A 6,000-nucleotide genomic window follows, 5' to 3' on the forward strand; every position below is an offset into this window, starting at 1 on the left:
ACACTAATCGCAGGGGACAAGCCCTTATGGATTTCCTTAATACTAAAGACTTGATCACATCGAACTTAGGTAATAAAGCTACCTTCGTCAATAGAATCAGAGAAGAAGTATTAGATACATCTATATGTTCAGAAGAGCTTATAAACGAAATTCAGGATTGGAGAGTTTCGGACGAGCACTCCTTTTCTGTCCATCGGTAAATAAGATTCAAAATACTACGGCCGCCACCAAAGCCGATAAAGTTTCGGAATAAGTCTAAAACTAATTGGACAATGTTCGTTCGAGGACAGCTGCCCTCTGCGAGAGCGGAGATCTGCCCAGGAGAAACCCTGGGTAACCGGGTAGATCCGGAACCTTGGTAAGACTCTTCGCAAACTATTTAACCGGGCACGGCGTAAAAAGACCGCAGTATACTGGGATGAGTATCGTAGTAAACGTGGTGAATATAAGAAAATTGTTCATAAAGCCAAAAGAGACTCCTGGAAACTTTTCTGTGAACAGGTAGATAGCGTAAATGACGTATCGAAGATAAAAAATTCCTGTCCAAAACTCAAGTCCAACCGGAATGATACGGGCAGGAGGCTGGAGGATATGGAGGAGACAATGAAACTCCTAATGGACTCTCATTTTCCACCCGGTATATCGAATAACATAGATGAACCGCTATTGGAGGAAGGGGAGGCTAACACGGAAATTGTAATTACATCTGATATGGTTAAAGGCGCAATCAAGAGCTTCGCTCCCTATAAAGCTGCAGGGCCGGATGGCATTTTCCCGGCACTCTTACAGAAGGAGGCGGGACTGGTTTCGGTACATCTGCCTCAGATATTCACTGCATGCTTGAAATTCACATATATCGCCATTAAATGGCAGGATGCAATTTCCCTAAACCAGGGAAATCTAGCTATTCGAATCTGAATACGGCCTTGAGCTGGGCTCAACCGAGAGGCTTCAATGTTAACCCGGCAAAAGCGGAAATCTGTCTTCTCACAAGAAAGACAAAAATTTCTACTTATACTGAACCTTGCTTCCTGGGCAAGAAGATACCAGTGACAGACAAAGTTAAGTACTTAGGTGTAATCCGGAAATTAAAATGGAGACACCATATAGAGGATAGGATCAACAAGGCACGTCGGTGCTGGGCGATATGAAGTAGAACTATAGGCATGAAATGGGATCTTAGTCCTACTATGACAAATTGGCTTTATAAAAGTGTAATTAGACCAATTCTAGCTTATGCTTCAATAATCTGGTGGACTGCTTTAGACAAAAAGTGCAATATCAAACTACTACAGGGAGTTCAGCGTACATGTTGCTTGGGTATAAGTGGTGCCATGTGTACTACTTCAACCAACGCTCTGGAAACGTTGCTAGATATTCCACCCATTGAAACATATTTCAGATATGAGGCGGCGCTTACAGCCGAACGGCTCTTTACTTTAGGCGAACTGGCCAAAAGCGGTTATAGGACACGTCATCAATGTATACTAGACACATTGGAAGGTTATACACAATCATCGGACGTGCCTGATCGTGTACCAGACACAGAATATGTCAGAAACTTTGAAACGCTGATCCCAGATAGAATGTCTTGGTCAAGCGGAACATTAGAGCAAATACCATTAGGAATCCGTTGTTACACGGATGCCTCTAAATTGGGGGACAAAGTGGGGCTGGGTTTCTATATTGAAGACCCAGAAACAGAAATATACCACCGTTTACCAAATCATAACACAAGCTTCCAGGCAGAAGTACGAGCAATAACGGAATGCGTAAATTGGATTAGAATAAATATGGCACCCACAGCGCTTAATATATTTACCGACAGCCAGAAGGCAATTAGGGCGATATCAGGCGATAGAACAAAATCCAAGACCGTATTGGATTGTAAGAAAGCTTTAACTGAATATTCTCCCAGAGGTAAGGTAGTCGGTAACGAAAGGGCGAATGTAATAGCTTTAAAGGGAATGGAGCTCGAGGCAGTTAACCTGACAAACGCAAAACCATTTTTCGGTTTTGTGAAATCTTTGATTTTTTAGTATATTTATATAATTTTCCCAAAGTGAAATATTACTATCTTCTCAAAACTTCTAGAATACGACGAAAAATTATGTACTTGCTTAAGAAAATACGCAAAATGACTTACACTCTCTTATTTGTTGAGAACAGTTTTTGAAATCTTTGATTTTTTAGTATATTTTTCCAATTTTCCCAAAGTGAAATATTACTTTCTTCTCAAAACATCTAGAATACGACGAAAAATTATGTATTTGCTTAAGAAAATACGCAAAATGCCCAACACTCTTTTATTTCTTGAGAACAGATTTTTGAAAAAATCAAAGATTTTTTAGGGTAATTTTCTAATTTTCCCAAAGAGAAATATGGCATACTCTCCCAGAGGTAAGGTTCACAGCATATGGGTACCAGCCCACTCGGGAGTAGTCGGTAACGAAAGGGCGAATGTAATAGCTTTAAAGGGTAGGGAGTTCGAGGCAGTTAAACTGACAAGAGCGAAACCATTCGATGCAACAAAAGCTGAACTAAAAATATGGGTGAGAGAATTCCATAAGGCCTCTTGGAATAATGAAACAGTGGGTAGAACCACGAAGATCCTATGGGGTGACCCTGATGAGAGCAAGACGAAAAATCTCCTCAAAATGAGCAAGTCTGAAGTTAGTATGATGGTACGTAGTCTGAGTGGACACACAGGATTACGAGCACATCTATGCAAAATTGGACGCGCGGATTCAGACGAATGTAGAGCATGTGGAGAGGACAGTGAAACTCTGGAGCACTTTCTTTGCCACTGCCAGGCATTCGTCGAAGTTAGATCCAAGTATCTTGGAAGTGATGTTATTCCGGAAATAACATTTCTGACTAACACTGATTGGAAGATTCTTAGGAATTACGTTCAGGAAACTGAGTTTATGTACACTGAAAAATAGTTCATTTAGTTCCCTTTTTTTGTATGATAAAGAGCGCACAACATGCCCGATATCGACCTATCAACCTACCTACCTACCAACCTTGAAAACTTTACGGTTTACATTTTTAGGACATTTTTCGATTTTGTGAAATCTTTGATCCTTTAGTATATTTTTCTAATTTTCCCAAAGTGATATATTACTATATTCTCAAAACCTCTAGAATACGACGAAAAATTATGTATTCACATAATTTGAAAAATTTACTAAACATTTGATTTTCTAGAAACGATTTTCCAATTAGTTAAAAATTTAAAAAATAAGAAATTTCACAAAAGCCCTATTTGAGAAAGGTTTTGTGAAATTTTTGAATTTTTAGGATATTTGTCTGATTTTGTCAACGATTTTATCTAGAAGTCAACCGAATGGTGAAATATTTCACAAAATATTGCAATTTACGAATCACCAGAATTTTTTAAAACATAGATTTCATGAAAACTCTACAATAAAATTTTTTTAGGTTTTGTAAAACTTTGATTTTTAGGACATTTTTCGGTTTTGTGAAATCATTGATTTTTTAATATATTTTTCCAATTTTCCCAAAGTGAAATATTAATATCTTCTCAAACGCAAAATGAATTCTTTGATTTTTAGGATATTTTTCCAATTTTCCCAAAGTGAAATATTGCAAACTATCCAGAGGTTTTGTGATAACTTTGATTTCTTAGGGCATTTTTCGTGAAAACTTTACAGTAATCTTTTGAGGTTTTGTGAAAACTTTGATTTTTTAGGATATTTGTCTGATTTTGCCAACGATTTTATCTAGAAGTCAACCGAATGGTGAAATATTTCACAAAATATTGCAATTTCGAAACAGCTAAATTTCTTGAAACAAAGATTTCATGAAAACCTTACAGTAATCTTTTTTGAGGTTTTTGAAAACTTTGATTTTTAAAACATTTTTCGTTTTTGTGAAATCTTTGATCTTTTACAATATTTTTCTAATTTTCTCAAAGAGAAATACAAGTAAAAAATTATAGTCGGGCGTGACCGACCATATGATACCCTACACCAGTTATGAATATTAAATAGGATTTATTTTTCATAACAATGCATTTATCTTGAATATTACATTGATTCCGATTTATTTAAGCAATTTATTGACGAAAAACTAATTTTCTAAAAGAGGCTTTATATGGGGGATAGGATCAAATGTGGACCGACCCCGATAAAATTGCCTGGATAAATTATAAAAATCTATAGATTATACAAATATATATATAAATACATATAATATTTGTCTGTGCTAAATTTCATTGCAATAACAGTGTTAATAAGTGAATTTCGGATATTCAAAACACTTTCTGAAGGCGGCTTTGTATGGGGGCTAGGGTCAAATGAAGTCCTGTATCGATCGCCTCAGAATCACTTTCTATATAGTGTATACTGTAAGGTGGGCATAGTAGTAATATTTTAGTGCGTTACAACCATCAGCACAAACGCATAGTACCCTTCCCACTAAAGTGGTGTAGGGTATAATTACTATCTTCTCAAAACCTCTGGAATACGACGAAAAATTATGTATTTGCTTAAGAAAATACGCAACATTTTTAAGACAATATTTCACTTTTCTCAACGAAATGATAATTTCACATAATTTTTAAAATTTACTAAACATTTGATTTTTAAAAACGATTTTCCAATTAGTTAGAAATTTAAAAAATAAGAAATTTCACAAAATGCCCTATACGGTTGACTTGTTTGAGAAAGGTTTTGTGAAATCTTTGATTTTTTAGGATATTTGTCTGATTTTGTCAACGATTTTATCTAGAAGTTAACCGAACGATGAAATATTTCACAAAATATTTTAATTTACGAAACAGCTGAATTATTTGAATCAAAGACTTCATGAAAACTCTACAGTAATCTTCTTGAGGTTTTGTGAATACTTTGATTTTTATGACATTTTTCGGTTTTGTGAAATCTTTGATTTTTTTGTATAATTTTCTAATTTTCCAAAATGAAATATTACTATCTTCTCAAAATCTCTAGAGTACGATGAAAAATTATGTATTTGCATAAGAAAATACGCAAAATGCCCCACACCCATTTAATTCTTGAGAACGGCTTTTTGAAATATTTGCGTATTTTTCCAATTTTCCCAAAGTTTTGTGATAACTTTGATTTCTTAGGATATTTTTCATAAAAACTTTACAGTAATCTTTTGAGGTTTTGTGCAAACTTTGATTTTTAGGACATGTCACAAAATCTTAAAATTTACTAAACATTTCGTTATCTAGAAACAGTTTTCCAATTAGTTAAAAATTTAAAAAATAAGAAATCTTTGATTTTTTTCGATATTTGTCTGATTTTGTCAACGATTTTATCTAGAAAGTCAATCTTTCTTGAGGTTTTGTGAAAACTTTGATTTTGAAAGGCATTTTTCAAATTCTCTTATAGAAAAGAAATATTTCACAAAATCTTGCAATTTACTGAACAGTTGATTTTCTGGAAACAGTCCTCCAATTAGCTAAAAATTCAAAACATCCAAAGATTTCATGAAAAATCTATAAAAAGTAGAAATATCTGCAATTCCTTATGAAAAAATTTACTAAAACTTTACAGTAATCTTTTGAGGTTTTGTGAAAACTTTGATTTATAGAACATTTTTCACTTTTCTCAACGAAATGATAATTTCACATAATTTTGAAAATTTACTTAACATTTGATTTTCTAGAAACGATTTTCCAATTAGTTAAAAATAATAAACATCACAAAATGCCCTATACGGTTGACTTGTTTGAGAAAGGTTTTGTGAAATCTTTGACTTTTTAGGATATTTGTCTGATTTTGTCAACGATTTTATCTAGAAGTCAATCGAATGATGGATTATTTCACAAAATATTGCAATTTACGAAACAACTGAATTTCTTGAAACAAGGATTTCATGAAAACTCTACATTAATCTTTTTTTAGGTTTTATGAAAATTTTGATTTTTATGACATTTTTCGGTTTTGTTAAATCTTTGAACTTATAGCATATTCTTCTAATTTTTCCAAAGCGAAATATTACTAT

The sequence above is a fragment of the Lucilia sericata genome, unplaced genomic scaffold, assembly GCF_015586225.1.
Source record: "Lucilia sericata isolate MDLA Ls3-8-SP2 unplaced genomic scaffold, ASM1558622v1 Contig000319F_arrow, whole genome shotgun sequence".
NCBI lineage: Eukaryota > Metazoa > Arthropoda > Insecta > Diptera > Calliphoridae > Lucilia > Lucilia sericata.